This window comes from Papio anubis, chromosome 3 (genome assembly GCF_008728515.1).
Source record: "Papio anubis isolate 15944 chromosome 3, Panubis1.0, whole genome shotgun sequence".
NCBI classification, from domain to species: Eukaryota; Metazoa; Chordata; class Mammalia; order Primates; family Cercopithecidae; genus Papio; species Papio anubis.
The window spans coordinates 65,880,984-65,900,429 of record NC_044978.1 but is presented as its reverse complement, the minus strand read 5'-3'; the positions used below and the strand labels follow the sequence as shown (position 1 = coordinate 65,900,429).

The 19,446-nt window shown below is 38.0% G+C and overlaps 1 long non-coding RNA gene across 2 annotated transcripts in view; it reads left to right on the top strand.

Annotated features, from left to right (window-relative positions):
- LOC108580418 overlaps positions 1–19,446 on the top strand; it is a 187,566-nt gene that overhangs the window by 97,434 nt on the left and 70,686 nt on the right. The window contains exons 2-3 of one of the 2 annotated variants that reach the window (XR_001902827.3): positions 9,863–9,978; positions 14,813–19,098. This is a non-coding gene — a long non-coding RNA (uncharacterized LOC108580418). Of the gene's footprint in view, positions 1–9,862; positions 9,979–14,812; positions 19,099–19,446 lie in introns of those variants that run through there. The other variant, XR_004182691.1, reaches the window with a different exon arrangement.

Genomic DNA, 19,446 nt, shown 5'->3' with positions numbered 1-19,446 from the left:
GCTTTACTCACTCAATCCTTCATGCTTATGTTTCATATCAATAAATAATAAAGATATATGTATTTTTCTATAAGATGCTCTACATATGAGAGTCTAATGGTTCAATTTGGCGGGAAGGGAATAATTACTTTATAAAGAGTTCCTGCACATAGTAACATGCCTCTTGAGGGAAAAAATAAGGTTACAATTTTTTTTTTGTTTAGCTGTAATGAATATAAGGAGGTAAACCTGGCCTTATGCTATGTGTGGTAGCTTTCCTTCTAGCATACTGAAAGACAATGTGTTTTGTAATGGAACAGAAACATGCCAAGCCACCCTTCTGTGTCTCTTGCTTAGCAGATTTATGTACTCTTGGCTAATAAGTGTGTCCTTGTAAACCAATGGACTCTTTCCATTCTCTACGCCTTGTAGCTCTGAAGAGACGATCCCTGTCTTTAGTTCTATGAGCCCTAAAACCTTTGAAGCAAACAGTAATATATTACTTTCCTCTTTGTGTTTTACTGCTTTCTCTAAAATGTGAAAAATAGCTAGAAGGGTATGTGTATACATATTTGTATGTTTCTAAGCTTTAGTTTGGAAAGGCTGAAGTTTCAGATAAAAAAATACAGCATTTTAATCACAATGCATGGCTTATATGACCTCTATTACTTAAAATACTGGAAATATCTATTAAATATCTTCTTTTTTGCCTATAAGCATTCACACATTTTCTTGGTTTTATTTGACCAAAGAATATTTCAGCATCAGACTAACTTGCACCAGTATCTGTTCATCTTTTTCAAATTAATAGTTCTTGAAAGAACGAACAGGTCATATTGCTCTCATTTACATTTTTTGGCTTGTACATGGATTTTCATAGACTGCAATGGAAATACTGTGGACAGAGATTGTCTCTTCAGACTTAGGTATAAACACTAGAACTTACTATAATAACTTGGATCATGCACTGTCCTAGGAACTAGGGTTATTTCCTTGAGACACTTGAGTGAATGGATCAGTTGCCAAGCAACTTGCATTCTTATGGGACTGGGCTGGGGAACAAAAGGGCGCCAGGTGGTAATACATAAAAGGAAAATGACAAAGACACATGGAAAAAGAAAGCCTTCATCTGGGAATTGTAGTGTATGACTGTTCAGAAATTTGGAACATGCTCTTCCTTATTCAATTCATTTCAACAGTTATCAATCTATGATAACATCTTTAATATCTGTGGCTATCCATCCATCACCCACCCATTCATCCACTCATCCATCCATATGGACACACTTATTTTGAGTTTAGAAATTACAAATAGTTAGCTAGAACTGTATGTCTCTTATATTAACTACTTTGCCAATAATTATTTTTCATTAATTTTTTACCTTTTCTCATAATTTCCTCTATTCCTCTTACCCTTCTATGTCATATAAATATTTTTACTTTTAACCTTCTTCTGGTACATGCTTTCTTTTTCTCTCAGAAGTGATTTTACACACTGAGGCCACTAGATGGGGGGGAGGAGGGCAAAATTTAAAGAACTAACTGTTGGGTTCTATGCTCACAATCAAGTGTACCCTAAATCTCAGCATCATGCAGTATACCCATGTAATGAATCTACACATGTATGCCCTGAATCTAAAATAAAAGTTGAAATTATGAAAATAAAACAAAATCCTATATTCCATCTAAAAACAAAACAAAACAAAAAAGAAGTGATTTTATTGCTTCACTGTTACTTGGTGCTTAGGCACTCAATCTAGGTGGGAACATATATTCCTACAGAAGATTGTCAGACCAGGCCTTATGCCCCCACTCTATATGAGACTTCATTCTTTGACAGCCATATGCTGAAACTTAACATCCTTGAGTCCAAGTGGAAAACAATGAAGATAGTCTAACATGTCAGAAGTTTGGACACACAGTTATACATACAGTCAGCTTTATATATTTTAAAACATAGGTCAGTTCTATTTGTTCAAATACACTATAAAAATAAACTTTTTCTCATCTAGAAGCTAAAACTAAAGAAAACTATGAGTTCCTTCTTTTTGAGAGCTCTGCCAGCATCATGTCAGGTTGTGTTCATAAGGATCTGTACTTTTTAATAGACTGCCCCTAGTACATGTAACAGTTGGAATCCAGTTGTTCTCAAGAATTTCAGGGAAAAAAAGTACAATCCAGTTCAGAAACATGTCTCAAGGAACAAGGAAACTATTATTTATTTAGTGCCTATTATATGCCTGATGTTGTGCTAGGCATTTCTTGATAGATTTTAAAAATTAATCTTCAAAAATCATTGTATAGTGAGTATTATTAACCACATTGAAAAATATGAAACTAAGCCTTGGAGAAGTTAAATAACTTGCACAAAGTTACTCAGCTCCTAGAAGGCATGCTTTTTGCCCTCAGTATATTTAATTCTACTAAGTTACACTAATGAGGGTCTCACTGGTGATTGTAGAGACATTAGAGACAGTGTCTCACTCTGTCACCCAGGCTGGAGTGCAGTGGCACAATCATAGCTCATTGTAGCCTTGGACTTCTGGGCTCAAGCAATCCTCCTAAGTAGCTAGGACAGTCCTAGCTACACCTGGCTAAAATTTTTTTTTTTTTTTTTTGGTAGGGATAGGGTTTCACTATGTTATCTATCCTACACTCAAACTCCTGGCTCTATATATATATATGTATATAGCTTATCTGAAACATACGAACTTGAACTTCAAACTTTCTGAGACATACTAATACTGCTTTCTTTTGCATCATTTAAAAATTACTATCATTCTTCTTTGCAATATGTGTGATTTACTCAGGAGTGAGATACGTTCATCAAGATATCCCTGAGCTAGAAATGGAAAAGTTGGGTGTCAGGCTGGCTTCCCAAAAGTGAATCCTTTTAGATGATAATTCTTATGCAAGTCAGTAATTAAGGACATGTCTCCAGGAGAACCCAATAATTTAATGAGCGAACCAGGAAAAGAAAGGGAATAAGCCATGCAATGCAAAAGTGCTTTTTTTTTTTTTTTTTTTTTTGAGACAGGGTATCGCTCTGTCACCAGGCTTATATATATTTGTACATGTATACACACATATATATAATATTTAGGCTTATATATGTGTGTATATGTTTATAATATATATGTATGCCTAAATATTAGAAGCTTAAATCAGAAGCTGGTAATTGTCACTGGAAACAACAGAATACCTGGTTCAGTCCAGGTATTCTGCCCCCAAAATCACTCTTTGCTCTCCTGGGAGGGGAAAAGGGGAGTTGATACTGAAGGGAATGCTGAAAGGGCTTGTCTCCCACTTCCTCTTAGGGCAGTGGTTTTCAAGGTGTGCCTATCTTAATCATATGAGAATATTTCTCTTTATTTTCAAAATATACAAACATGTGTGCCTCTACTGCAAATCTTTTGAATCATAACCGTGTGGACCAGTGGAGAGGTGTATATAAAAGTAGTATTAGCTTGTGCAAAGTTAATTTTTCTCATCTTTCTATTCTGAAAAAATTTAAACATACAAAAGAAGTTTAAAGAGGTAGTACACTGACACCCATATACCTACACCCACATGACTAATCTACATAATTCGGATTCAGAAACCCTCAGGTGATTCTGATGATGATTAATTACTGTAGGTCTTGAAACCTGCATCCAATCAACTTTCTCTTGGGTTGGATCAGGGATAGAGAATGGCCTTGCATTGACCCACATCTCCGCAGTCATAAGTGTGTCTTGGGATTATCTTTCTAGATGAGCCTGAGGACCAGCAACCTCTAGTGACTTCCTTTTAGCCTGTTAGATATGTCTCTGAAATAGTCATGGAGAGGTTGTTGGGTTGTAACTGACAACCGAACAAAAGTCATTTGCCCGTATTTGCCTTATTGATATTTCAAGAGCTCATGTTATTATGATCTTGAAATAGGTAATTAAACACAAATGTTGGATTATAAACCAATTTTTAAAAATTATGTGGAATGAAGAAGCTGAAGCTTGGCCTATTATGGGGGGGGGGGAGGGGGAAAGTCCAAGTCAACTTTTTGAAAGATTCCAGAGCAATGGACTACTTTAGACTCATCTGTCTGAGTGCCTGTATCCTTTTTTTTGGAGTCACAGAGCCCTTTAAAAATCTGATGAAAGTACTAGATGTTCTCATTAGTGATTTGTATATAAACCATTTAGTTTATTTTGTATGTAAATTCAGGATGGATACTAAGAGAAATTTTTCATGAATCTGCTGGTTTATAAAACACTTTTCTATACCTTCCTTCAGTAAAGGAAGGTCCTGGTCTGTTGTGGGAGCCAAAATATGAATGAGGTCAAAAGATAGAATTAGTTAATGAAGTAGTATCAAGCTTTGGACTAAGACGTAAGTCTTCCACCAAATCATCCAGTTCAATTCTCTGGAAAACTGAGAGATGTAAAATATGGCAGAAATATTTTATCTAATTTAAGTTGTCATTAAGAACCCTGTGCAGCATTAGGTTTACCACAAATAGAATGTTTTTAGTTTATTAATTCAGAAATGTTTTCTTACCCAACAGGTCCCTTCTTATCAGGGAAGAAGTTTTTAAGCACTCAATATCTAAAGATAATCTATATTATTCTCATCATAAAGTCTTAATTTCCCTTTTAGCAAACTTGACACCAGTATTTGTATTACTTGTTGATTTATTTGTATTTGACTATCTCCCCATAGAATTTAACCTCAATCAGGCTAAAGACCTCGTTTACCTTGTATATTACTGTATCCTTAGTTTAGTGTACAGTGCCATACACAGTTAAAGGCTAAGAAATACATGATGAATGAATGAATGATGAATTTACAGAGTTTATGGTAAGACCCAAGCTTACATAATTTTCTTGAGAGCACTTAGGAAAGATATCTGGGAAATTAACGTTTGTAATAAGTTCTTCTCTTGATGATAATGATGAAGACCATTGTGATGAAGATGACATCAGCTGCCTTTGCAGCTGCTGTGTGGTAAACTGAAGTGAGCAGACCAAAAGAAATACAAAGACACCAAAAGCACAACTTTAAATTATATCCTTTAATCTCTGGCTGCTGGGAAGAGCAGCCGCAGATAATCTAGTTTGTGTTCCAGGATCCCAAAAGAGCTGACAAACTATAAGCAAGATTAACTTTTAAGAAAAGAAAGGTAAAGTCTCTGATAGCAACAGGTATTGTAAACAGTGGTCACTGTTGCTAATGAGAGAATGGTCTTGGTGTGTATCTGGGCCACAAAGAACTGCGCCTCTCCCAGGCTTCCTAGTGAGTCTTGTGAAGCAGTCCTGACAATACTGGTGTCTTCCAAGGGGAAAATCCAGGAGGTCACACCCACCCATTTCTAGCTATTTTCTTATGTAGCTCTAGTTTACTAAGAAAGACATACAGAGATATTTAGTGTAATTATTGTGACTACCTTTACTGCCATTAAAAATTGTTTTATATGACTTAAAAGTGTATACTGTGTAAATAAAACTTTTTCCACCTGTCTACTGTACTTGGCAAGTCTCGGTTTATTAGTCATTGAAATGTTCACCGTAAGCATTAGAATATCTGCATATTTCTTGCTATTTATCCTTTCAAACAGAACAAAACCTCAATTAAAAAAAAATTAACTGGGTGTGGTATCTCATGCCTGTAATCTCAGGCTGAGGTAGGCATATCACTTGAACCCAGGAGTTCTAGACCAGCCTGGGCAACATAGTGAGACCCTGTCTCTACAAAAAAATACAAAAAATTACCCAGGCATGGTGGCATTTGCCTGTAATCCTAGTTACCTGGGAGATTGAGATGGGAGGATCACTTGAGCCTGGGAGGTCGAGGTGGCAGTGAGCCAAGATGGCACTGCCAAAGTGAGACCCTATCTCCAAAAAACTAAAAAGGATTTAGATGTGTGTGAAGTTCATTCTACAATTCAGTGTGACACTTTTATAACCAAATAAGTACCAATACCCTTATGAACACACATATATAAAGAAAAGAAAAGAAAGAGAGAAAGAAAAAGAAGAAAAACAAATGTGGTTAGAACTCCTTGTTTCATTTTACTCCGACTTGATTACTTCCCAGGCCCAAATCTAGAACTGGAAGAACTGGAAGGTGGTGGGCTTCTTGTATCAGAGGTTAAGCTTGTGGCTTTTATTTCCTGCTCCAGCTAGAACCAAGATGTCCAAAGAGTATGTTTGGAAGGACTTTTTTTTTTTTTTTTTTTTTTTTAATGATTTCTAGCTCTGTGTCTAGTCAGAGAATATGGGGGAGTTTGGACCAACTCCAGAAAACAACTTCAATGTAGAAAATCATGGAACGCAAGGTCCTGGTTCTGCGTACTTATTTTCGTGGAGTAGGGGACAAGTTCTCAAAATAATTTTGTCTGTGAGATACAGATATTTCAAGGACATTTTCATAACCAGCTTCCTGCGGTAATTAGCTTCAGAGCTGGAGTATGCTAGAAACTACTGGGCCCTGGGCAGTGGTTAAATTAGGTGTGAACGTAAGCTGGGCTGATCTCCATTGTGTAGTTAAAAACCAAAGGTGGGCACAGAGAGAGTATTTGTTCTGCCCTTTCTTCACCCACTGCATTTTCATTTCCGCTTTCTCTACTCTAGAGGCCTAATAAAGGACTCTAACGTACGATATTCAACACAGCTTTAAAACATCCACACAGAGTGCAAAATTGTAGTAGGAATTTGAGTTTTGTTTTTCTTTTGAGTTTAATGTGACTTCCTAGGTTCAGCGTACTTTGTAATATATTTCTTAAACCGCAGGATCATGAGGGCAAATTCCCTTGAGGGAAAGTGGCTCTGTGAGTTGATTAGCACCGTTTGCCTGCTTCCTAACCCTGTTCTGCTCAGGTATTAGTTGTTCAGACAGCAGAGATCCAGTTCAGCTCTCCAGGTCTCGCGCTCCATTTTAATGCAAGCCAGTGATGCAAAGTCCCTGGCTTGGCCTGTCAGAACTTGATAGCTCTGTAAACACTGAAATCCTTGTTGCCATAACACCAGGAAAAATAATATGGGCTCCTGCATATAAATATAACGAAGGCCTTGGGGAATGGGAGCATTTCTAAATGACTTGAAGCTCTGTCACGGCATAATCTCTTATAAATAAATGTCAGTGTAGTCACTGAATGCAGACTGGATTTTTGCCTGACTACAGTGCTCAGCCTTCTAGACAATAGTTATGCTAAGGGATTATCTTTTAACATTGTGCAGTTATCTCCTTTGTTTGTTTTCTTTTTTCATTATTCACATAAGCCAAGGGAAATGAAAAGCATCTTATTTCAGGCAAAAAGGCCTGTGAATGATTAACTCGGGTTCCATGCATTGGGACTTTGCATAGCAACCCCTTGGCTTGCAATGACAAAAAAGCTCAAGGCAGAACAGCAGCCTAGGGACCTGAGACCAATGTTCTCAAATGAAGGTGGTGAGAAACAGATTAAGTATAAGCATTGTGTTTATGGGTAGAATTCTCTGTAGCTGGCCCATTTAATTTGGCATTGATTTTACTGCACTTTTCTTGGTGAAGATGTGTTTTGCTGACCTTTACTCTTGCTTTTTGAATACATTTGAGAATTCAAGTGAAACTTGGCCATGATTATGGCTTAATGTGGTTTATGCCACCATATTTTATGGGTTCTCCCTAATACTATCCCAAATTGGGCTAACTGGCTAATTTTATATTAAAAAATGGAAATAACAGATCACTTCATAATAGCATGAAGGTTTAATTTTAGCTCAACTAAAACTTTGTTGGTAAATTTTGGCACTCTTGAAATTGTATATAACACAAAGCATTATATGAAATAAAGATAAACAAATGGTGTGATTATATAATTCCAATTAAAAGCATATAAGTATGTAAAGAACCCACATTGTACAAATATTAAATCTGAAATCAATGTCAATTCCATATCTTTTTATAGACATTTGATGCTTAAACATTTATACAACAAGGTCCATTTAAAGATTTGAGTTAAAAGAGTTAGAAGAAAATGAAGTATAAGCTAAGGACAGAAGAAACATTTGAGAATTTAGAAAAAAGCAGTATAGTTAAAATTGAGCCAAAATATTTAGGACACTTAACTTTAGACTTCAAGTCAATCCAGATGTTTATTTATTAATGTTAATAATGTTTCCAGTGTTGTTATAGAATGCTAAATCCCAGGGGTTCTGCTTCTAAGTTTAAAGACAAATGCAATGATCTTTATTCTTTTCCAGCTCTGTTTTAATTTTAGGAGCTTTTCTATAGCCATGATTTTCCCATAAATGTGTTTGCAAAATCTTGAGCAGCTCCTGATGTCTTGCAGAAAGTCTGAGTGAAACACTGCTCTAGCAAAGCTTTCCACGTTCTGCGTTGCTCGTCTTGCTTCCATGGCAATAAAGAGAGAAACTTGGCATAAGAATATAATCTGTTCCTGCCTGTTTCTCATCTGAAGTCATAAACCTCTGCCATCCCACCCAAGACTAGAATTTCAGCTGGCATGAAACAGCTGTCTGCTTACAGGTTTATTCCGGTAGTAACCAAAGACAAAACTATTTTAATTGAAGGCCCTAGGCTGTTCTCCAAACCCTCACAATCTCTGGGTCATCCCCAAGAAGAAACCATTGAGGAAAAGGTACAAGTTACATTCTTTCTTATAGTTTTTGACACAATGTATATTTATGAAGTTGAGAACATTTTACCCTTCTGATTTGACTACATTGGATGCCATGGAGAAAAGGAGGGCCACAAACTCAAAAGCCCGAGGGTTCAGGCACAAAAGCTAAGTCAGCAGAGAGTAGGCTGTAGTGCATGGGAGGAGTGTCCTGTCCGAAGGGGCATCTACTACTTTGCTTCACTTATTGCTACCATGTGGGTATGTGGAGGCCCAAGTTGCTAGATATTCTGATTTGTCAATAGAAGTTCTCAGTCCTGCTTTTTATGAGAATTCTGCATAGTTTTAAATGTTGGCAATTATTTTGGATAAAAATCAAAACATTATGAATGTTAACCCAAACATGGCTCTGGATTGGATGTCTGGGACTGCTTGGGTTCAACCCTTAGACTTTGCTCTTGATTCACTACCGGCAGACTTTGCATTTATCAATTGCTTAGGTTCTGTAACTGTCAAGTAGCATAATTTATTTACACATTTTCCTTCTTACTCTGGTTAGTACTGTATAAAGAATACGAGTTTTGGAGTTGGGGAGAGATGTAGATTTTACTAGTTCCAGAGTTTACCAAATTGTGACTTCCAGCCTCTTAATTCCTTGAAAATCTCTCTTATGCCATGCAGAAATGAAAACCTATTTTACAGGAAGTTTGGAGGATTAAATAAACTAATAAGTAAAATATTTAGCCCAGCCCTACAGGCACTCTTTGCGTAGTGTTACCATTCTGATCACTACTATTAAGAACAAACAATACCATACAGTGATCCTCTTTAGAAGACACAAGGACTCAAATGAGAAAGAGTTTCTCTCAGTATAGGGAGAAGAGCCTCTTTGTAGATCTAACATGCAATATAATACAAAAAAATTGTATCAAGAGCCATCTTCATGTTCTTAAAGAATTTTGGGATTTTGTTGCTAGAGAAGACCTTGAGGAAAGAGTTGACAACTAGAAATGACAGAAACATCAATTTCATTGGAGTCATTAATATTTGGAACCATGACAAATGAATGCTTTCCTTGAAATACACTGTGACATGTTAAGAACGTAACTTGTTATGAAAATAAAACTGAAGACTATATCTGGAACTATGTTGTTAAGTAAAAGAATGTAGGCTAAATTTTTTTCCTATCCATTTCTGTGGGATTATTTACTTTGGAAATAAATGGATGAAAGTCACTTAGAACATTTCCTGTTTCTTTCTTTCTTTTTTTTTTTTTTTTGTATCCAGGCAGATCTGCTGTTAGAGAAGAATTCTTTTGCCCTAACTGTGTCTCTGTGATCTGTGGATGAGGGTGGGAAAGGACCACTCAATCAATTGGGGTGTACAAAATGGAGTTTGAGAAGGTAAGTGATGTTTTCTCCATGCTTTTGTTCAAAATTAGGTGCAATTAATTTTTTTTTTTTTTTGAGACAGAGTTTCACCTTGTTGCTCAGGCTGGAGTGCAATGGTGCAATCTCAGCTCACTGCAACCTCCGCCTCCCAGATTCAAATGATTATCCTGCCTCAGCCTCCCGAGTGGCTGGGATTACAGGCACCCGCCACCACGCCCAGCTAATTTTTGTATTTTTAGTAGAGAAGGGGTTTCACCATGTTGGCCAGGCTGGTCTCGAACTCCTGACCTTGTGATCCACCTGCCTCGTTCTCCCAAAGTGCTGGGATTGCAGGCGTGAGCTACCGTGCACAGCTGCAATTAAATCTTTAACATTCAAAGGAAGAGACTTTCTTCCTTCTTTCCTTTACCTGGAACAATGGCAAGTAATAACAGAAAATAAATCAGTCTAACGAATTGTCCAGTGGTAAAAACAAAACAGGGTACTGATGTAATACGGTTCAGTGTATCTCGGGTCTTTCACATGACATGTCCTCTTGCTTAATAAGAGCTCTATGACAGTATGATGTTGAGTGGTGAGATTGTGTAATGGATTATTTGAAGTGTTCATTTATAAGCCATTCATATATTACTGACAAAACTCTTTTATTTTTAAAGCTTAATGGCAGTTAGTGCTGGTTATATAGGAGTCTGCCATAAACTCCATATCTATATATGGGAGTTTATTAAGTATTAACTCACATGATCACAAGGTCCCACAATAGGCCGTCTGCCAGCTGAGGAGGAAGGAGACCCAGTCCAAGTTCCAAAACTGAAGAACCTGGAGTCTGATGTTTGAGGGCAGGAAGCATCCAGGATGGGAAAAAGATGTAGACTGGGAGACTAGGCCAGGCTCTCTTTTCACATTTTTCTGCTTGCTTTATATTCTAGCCACGCTGGCAGCTGATTAGATTGTGCTCACCAGATTAAGGACGGGTCTGCCTTTCCCAGCCCACTGACTCAAATGTTAATCTCCTTTGGCAACACCCTCACAGACATGCCCAGGATCAATACTTTGTATCCTTCAATCCAATCAAGTTGATACTCAGTATTAACCATTGCTCTAATGAATAATAATATCTCCATCTAGTGTGAGATAGGAACTATGCTAGGCACTTAAAAGACATTGCTTATAATACTTATCACCCTTTATGTGGTGATATGGTTTGGCTGTGTCCCCACCCATATCTCATCTTGAATTGTACTCCCATAATTCCCACATGTTGTGGGAGGGACCCCGTGGGAGATAATTGAATCATGGGGGCAATTTCCCCTATACTGCTCTCATGGTAGTGAATAAGTGTCATGAGATCTGTTGGTTTTAGCCGTTTCCACTTTTGCCTCTTCCTCATTTTCTCCTTGACTGCTGCCATCCATGTAAGATGGGGCTTGCTCCTCCTTGCCTTCCACCATGATTGTGATGCTTCCCCATCCATGTGGAACTGTAAAGTCCAATTAAACCTCTTTCTTTTGTAAATTGCCCAGTCTCAGATATGTCTTTATCAGCAGCATGATAATGGACTAATACATGTAGGTCTTCATGTCCATTATACAGATGGGGTAAATGGAGTCTCAGGTATAAATGGCTTCCCTCAGGGCATGTAGATAGTTACAGGAGGCTAGAATTGAACCAGATTTGTTGTTCTAGGCTCCTCTACTGTATACTTTTTCAAGTATTTTAGGGAATACTTTGTCCTACTTGTGGGACAAATGGATTACTTAGAAATCATCAGCAATGTCTTACAGACAGGAATCCAACAGCAAAAACAGGTAGAACAGGATCAGTTAATGCATATCAGAAGCAAAGTTATTCAAGATCCCTTGCTATTTCTTAGCAGAGAAGGAAAGGTATTCGTCCCCTCTTGCTGACTGCATACATGACTTGAAAGGAAATGGAAAAGAATTGAAAATAAAATGGCAATGATAAGGTATAGAATAAAGAGAGAAGGGGATTGACAAAAGCATAAAGAAACTAGCTTCCCCCTCTCCTTTTCTCTCATGAACTCAGGCTCTTGAAAATGAATTAAGGGGACTGGGCATGGTGGCTCACGCCTGTAATCCCAGCACTTTGGGAGGCCAAGGTGGGTGGATCATGAGGTCAGGAGTTCAAGACCAGCCTGACCAACATGCTGAAACCCTGTCTCTACTAAAAATACACACACACACACACAGATTAGCCAGGCCTGGTGGCACATGCCTGTAATCCCAGCTACTCAGGAAGCTGGGGCAGGAGAATTGCTTGAACCCGAGAGGCAGAGGTTGCAGTGAGCAGAGATTGAGCTGCTGCACTCCAGCCTGGATGACAGAGGGAGACTCTTCCTCAAAAAAAAAAAAAAAAAAAAAAAAAAGAATTAAGGGCTACTAAATTTGATTGTAGAAAATGTCAATGACTAACAGTACCTGGCATTGAGTAGACAAGACATGGTCATTCAATAAATGTGTGAACAAGTAAGATCTTTGGTAACTTTGTTTCCATTCTTTCTAAAGATTCAAATACTTTTTTCAATCCTCGTTCAGATGTCCCCATGTTATGAAGAGTATTAGATGATAAATAAATCAAAGGGCCACCCTGAGTACAAAAAGAAATTCTCATGCCTTATTGCAGATAAATTAGCGTAACAAAATGCCTCCACTCTTTCTTTTCCTTTGGAAAAAGGTTTTGGGTTGTTTACTCATGTGTCCATGTATTAATCTGTTCTCATGTTGCTGTGAAGAAATACCCAAGACTGAGTAATTTATAAAGGAAAGAGGTTTAATTGACTCAGTTCTACATGGCGGGGGAGGCCTCAGGACATTTACAATTATGGCAGAAGGTACCTCTTGACAGGGTGGCAGGAAAGAGAATGAGTGCTGAATGAAGGAGGAAGCTCCTTATAAAACCATCAGATCTTGTGAGAACTCACTCACTATCATGAGAACAGCATGAGCAGCATGATGGTAACTGTCCCCATGGTTAAATTATCTCCCACTGGGTCCCTCCTGTGACATGTGGGGATTATGGGAAATACAATTCAAGATGAGATTTGGGTGGGAACACAGCCAAACCATATCATTCTGCCCCTGGCTCCTCTCAAATCTCATGTCCTCACATTTCAAAACACAATCATGCCTTTTTAACAGTCCCCCAAAGTATTCCAGCATTAACTCAAAAGTCCAAGTCCAAAGTCTCATCTAAGACAAGGTAAGTCCCTTCCACCTATGAGCCTGTAAAATTAGGAGCAAGTTAGTTACTTCTTAGATACAATGGGGTACAGGCATTGGGTAAATATATCCATTCCAAATGGGAGAAATTGTCCAAAACAAAGGGGCTACGAGTCCCATGCAATTCCAAAATCCAACAGGGCAGTCATTAAGCCTTAAAAATTCCAAAATGATCTTCTTTGACTCCAAGTCTCATATCTAGGGCATGCTGATGCAAGAGGTGGGCTCCAATGGCCTTGGGCAGCTCTGCTCCTGTGGCTTTGCAGGGTACAGCAGGGAGCCCAGGGCCTGGCCCATGAAACCATTTTTTCCTCCTAGGCCTCTGGGCCCGTGATGGGAGGGATTGCCATGAAGGTCTCTGACGTGCCCTGGAGACATTTTCCCCATTGTCTTAACATTCAGTTCCTCGTTACTTATGCAAATTTCTGCAACAAGCTTGAATTTCTCCCCAGAAAATTTTTTTTTCGATTGCATCATCAGACTGCAAATTTTCCAAACTATTATGCTTTGCTTCTTCTTGAATGCTTTGCCACTTAGAAATTTCTTCTGCCAGACGCCCTAAATCATCTCTCTCAATCTCAAATTTCCACAGATCTCTAGGGCAGAGGCAAAGTGCTGCCAGTCTCTTTGCTAAAGCATAACAAGAGTTACCATAGCTCCAGTTTCCAACAAGTTCCTCATCTCCATCTGAGACCACCTCACCCTGGACTTTATTGTCCATATTACTGTCGGCATTTTGGTTAAAGCGATTCAACAAGTCTCTAGGAAGTTCCAAACTTTCCCACATCTTCCTGTCTTCTGAACCCTCCAAGTCTCCAGGATGTTCCCAATTTTCCCACATTTTTCTGTCTTCTTCTGAGCCCTCCAAACTGTTCCATCCTCTGCCTATTACCCAGTTCCAAAGTCGCTTCCACATTTTTTTTGGCAACACTGTTGGCAACACCCTCACAGACATACCCAGGATCAATATTTTGTATCCTTCAATCCAATCAAGTTGACACTCAGTATTAACCCTCGCAGTAATGAATAATAATATCTCCATCTACTATAAGACAGGAACTATGCTAGGCACTTAAAGGACATTTATCATAATGTGCCACAATCTGGCATTTGCTGCCTGGATCCCGATGGCATCATATAAGACATTCCTCTGTCCCTTGTATCTTTATAACAGCGCTTCACTATCTGTGCTACCAATTTACTGTATTAGTCTGTTCTCACACTGCTATAAAGAGCTGCTCAAGACTGGGTAGTTAATAAAGGAAAGAGGTTTGATTGGTTCACAGTTCTGCATGACTGGGGAGACCTCAGGAAACTTAGAATTAAGGCAGAAGGCACCTCTTCACAGACTGGCAGGAAAGAGAATGAGTGCTGAGTGAAGGGGGAAGTCCCTTATAAAACTATCATATCTCATGAGAACTCACTCACTATCAGGAGAACAGCATGACAAGCATGAGAGTAACCACCCCATGATTAAGTTACCTCCCTCCGGATCCCTTCCATGACACATGGGGATTATGGGAACTATAATTCAAGATGATATTTGGGTGGGGATACAGCTAAACTGTATCAGTCCATCTAAACAATTATTTTTGTTGTTACTTTAGAACATCCAGATGGGGCTGTGAAGAGTAAGGAAACCATATGAAGTTTGGTTCTATGAAGAGAAGCAAAGAGGGCAAGGTGAAATCACAGAAGGCCATGTTTATCACTTATATTAGTTCACAGCGATGAAGTTCCAGGAACTGTACCTTCCTTATGGCTATAGATGTCACTATCTCAAGAATCATGTAGATGAGTAGTTCTGTTTCCCATCAAGTTCCTGAATCAGAATTGCTCAGGGGAGGGAAAGGCATATCTTTTTCACTTTATGAAGATTCCACAGGTAGTTCTGATGTGCAACCTAGGTCACATAGCTGACTTAGACTCTTTAGGTAATTCACTCCAGGTTTTGTCCTCATCCATTCCAAATGAACATACACTACTGCACTATTTTTACATCAGGTACTCAGATCACAACAATGAGAATACAGCAAAGGGATTCTAAATAAAATAATATAAAATTGATCAAAATATGCTTCCCTCCAAAACATGGTGATTTTTTAACTAGATGCGGTAAAATGGAAACAGAATCTTGAAAGTGCACATGTAATTAAGGTCAAAACAACAACGATAGTATAGTCAGATCCCTGATCAAAATTCCAGAGAGAGGAATGTTTGAAAGTTCACCAAACTAATGTGCCTGATTTGACCCTTGTGATTTTTCACCTAAGAGGTTAGGGATGCTGGCAGCAGAGTTGCAAATAAACTTGAAGCTTTAGAAAAAATAAAATTTCAGAGGGGGAAGGATGAGGATGGGAAGAGAGAGAGGGAGGGAGAAGAGGCACCACCATGAACTGATGTAAAGTGAAGAATATCCTGGGGAAATAAAAGGAAGCCCTCTATTGAAAAGAACAGCAAAGAACGTCAGAGTAACTAAGAATGAATCAATAAATGTGGGATGCTCCTGAGATGCTAGGGCATATGACCAAAGGACAGTTATGATAGAAGCTGAGCAAGTGACCTTAAGGCCAAGGCAGAGAAGGACCCAACATTTCCAGGGAGTGGACTGAGAACTCCATCTGCAGCAGTAAGTGAAAATAGAAGAAACCAGTGAAGATAGATGCCCCCAAGCGGCAGGGCTAGGAGAGTTGCCTGTGATAAGAAATGATACTAACCCAGAGAGGGCTTAGAGGAGGCTGATGCTCAACCCTCAAAAAGCCAAGTAACAGGACACTATATCCTTGCAACTCCGCTCATCATTTTAGGATACAGTTTTTATCCTAAAAGTCATTTTTCACTGTAGTAAAAATAGTGGTCCACTTGAAAAAACTACACATCCAGCTCCCAGTAGATGCTCTGGGTATGATGAATGGCCAGATGGAAGAAAGGGGAAAGGTCAGGGGCATGGTCTTTGGGAGAGAAAACCACCCCCTTTTGTCATCAGATAGCTACTGGAACTTTGCAGGGGAAAGATCATCTGGGATGTAAGTCAGAGGTCGTGTATCAGAGATGGAAACCTCCAGGTCCAGAGTTCATAGGACAGAATGGTGGGAAGATAAGAGGGCGTGTACATGACATTTGGAGAGGATGAGTGTCAAATAACTTGATAGAGATAATCTGCAGTGGAAGGGCTGCAGTACCACCAGAACAAGGGTGGACTACAAACAGAAAAGAGGAAGAAGAGCCTGGGGAAAACAGAATCCAGAAAGCACTTTGGAGAAAAGAAAACTCAATACGAGGCTTAATGCCTGAAAGCAAACTAAAGACTAATCAGAGACTTCTTGAAAGGACACCTCAGGAAGATGCCAGCTGAGGTGGTGGCTGAGGAGGCATCCAGCTGCTCTGCCACTCTTCTGACCTGAGGTGAAATAGAAGGTCTGGGGTTATGCAGGTAAAGATCCCTTACACATTCTGGAATCTCAGCGTAAGTATCAGCCTAGACCTGGGGAAGGAGGGAGGTGAGACTAGGTCCGAATTCTAAGAAGTGCAGCCTCTTTGGGATACAAAATAAAAGTAGTACAAGGGAGGCCCTGTGGAACTTTTTAAATACCCAAGACTGTTGACAAGTTGGGACAATTCTGTGACAGATGTCATAAGATAGAAAGTTTATGTTTACATTTAGCTAACTTGATGTGACTGTGGCTGGGGTGAAGGAGGGAAAGACACTTAGGAAGACCAGGAAGAAATGAAAGGCCATAAGCCAAAAGGTATAAGTCCAGGAAGAGAAATTTTCCCCTTACTGGCCATGAGAGGACCACGTAAATGAACCCAGGCTTAGTGAAGTGGGAGCACCATAAGAGAAGTCTCTTCTGTGGTATTATGGTCTTGACAACAAAAATATTTTAAATAAATTGGTTAAAGAGCATAAAAGATTGTGTAAGCTTTAAGGAAAAAGTATAACTAGCTTCTATTTGGCTTCATATAAGGATATAACATAAAATATTTTTCAAAAACTAGTACAAAATACATTGAAATACTATTTGAATATCATTGGTGTTTTCCGGTGGAAAGAGAAATTTACATTGAAAATGCCAACTTTACAAAATAAAGAAGTGTTTAGAACTGGTCATCATTACAGGTAGGCATGCTCTATCAGATAGTACATCTTGAGCAAAAAGACTTTATGGTGATTGGAATCAACAGAACACCATATCTTGTTCAAAAAAGGTGCTCAATATGTGTTTGAGTGGATAAAATGAGTATATGTTGAGTAAACAAATTAAAGAATAAATTAAATACATAGTTGTATATTCCACTTGGGAAGTCTTTTTCCAGGAATGGGTTAGCTGCCCTTCCAGGGGCTCCCATACTACCATGTGTATCTCCTATCCTATCCTATCCTATCCTATCCTATCCTATCCTATCCTATCCTATCCTACTTTATGCTATGTTCCCTAATAAACTGTAAGCTACTTGAGGTTAGGAACTAGTTATTATTCTTCATGATAACTGTAGCCCTGATCATAGTGCCCTGCACATGGTAGATATTCAAGAAATGGTTGTATAAATAAATGGCATTTAAGCTTAAGCCAAGTGCTAAATTAGCATTATACCTGGGAGATTAAGAAGGGTTAATATTTTGGGGGTTAATACTTGAATGTTTTTTAGAAAGTCCACGGAGGAGCTATGATAAGAGAGAAGCAGAGGAACAATTTGGACAGTGTTATTATTTTAATTTGACCATATATTTGGAATGGAAAATGGATTGTAATGATTCAGAGCAAAGAATTCCTTTGTTGGAAATGAAAGGCTGGAAAATGAAGCATGGAGACATACTTCTTATTGAAAACACAGCAGGGGAGTGTCCTTCCACCTAAAATCATTCAGACTGTCAGATTAAACATACATTATTTCTTAAAAAAATATTCCCAGAGGAAATCCAGCATCTATCTCCCCCTACTGGTGTCATATTAAGAGTGATGTCTGACTGTTATCCCTTGAAATGAGTAATGTTCTAATGAAGATGAACATTTTAATTTGTTATTTGGACAAAAAAATCTTATGTAAAACTTAAGCATTCTACAATGGACATTTGTGTTGTAATGAGCTTTAGCAATATTTGAGATATACATTGTTTCATCACACATAAAGAATGGTTAAATATTCTTGCTAGTGCATCTGCCATTAACAGATTTATATGACAATGGATTGTAATTGATTGATACAACGAAGGTTTTATTTACTACAGAAAATTTCAAACATATACAAAATATAAAGAATAATATAATGAACTTCCATGTCCCATTATCTAGCTCCAACAAAGAAGTCATAACTAATCTTATTTCATTTATTACTTCCCCAAGGTCTCACATCCAGGTCGTTTTGAAGCAAAGTCCAAGCATTTTATCACTTCATCTGCAAATATTTCAATAAGTACCCAAAAGGGAAGGATGCTTAAAATATCCTCATAATATCGTTATTATGCTTAATAGTTTTTTGTTACCAATTATCTAGTCAGTGTTTACATTTCCATTATTGTTTTAAAATTTGTCATTATTTATTTTATAGTTTGTTAGAAACAGGTTTTTAATAAGAGCTATAGATTATAATTGTTTGATATGTTTCTTAAATCTCATGGAATTATAAATTCCTCCTCTATCAATTTTTTAAAATATAATTATTTTTGTTTTTTAAATAGATTTAGGGAATGTAACTTTTTTCTTGCAACTTTTTTGTTGCTAAAACTGCATCATTTGTGTTCTGTATTGTGTCTTATGTAACATGCCACAATCTGGAATTTGCTGCCTGGATCCCCGTGGCATCGTATAAGACATTCCTCTGTCCCTTGTATTTCTTGTAAATTGGTAGTTAGATCCAGAGGCTTCAGTTTATTCAGGTTTGATTTTTTTTTTTTTTTTTTTTTTTTTTTGCAAAAAGCTGTTATGTACTTTCATCACTCAAAGTTTGGCAGCAATTGAAGTTCATCATGTACTCCAGACTCTCTAGAGCAGCACTCACTAATATAAATTTCTATGGTGATGGAAGTATTCTGTATCTGTTTTATCTAATATGGTAGCTACTAGCCACACATGGCTACTAAGCATGTGAATTGTGGCCAGTGTGGCTGAGAAATTGGCTTTTAATTTAAAAACTTTTAATTACTTTTAATTTAAATAGTCACATGTGGCTAATGATTACCATAGTGGATAATATAGCTCTTGACTCAGTAATTCATTAATGGCTAAAAAATAATAATGTT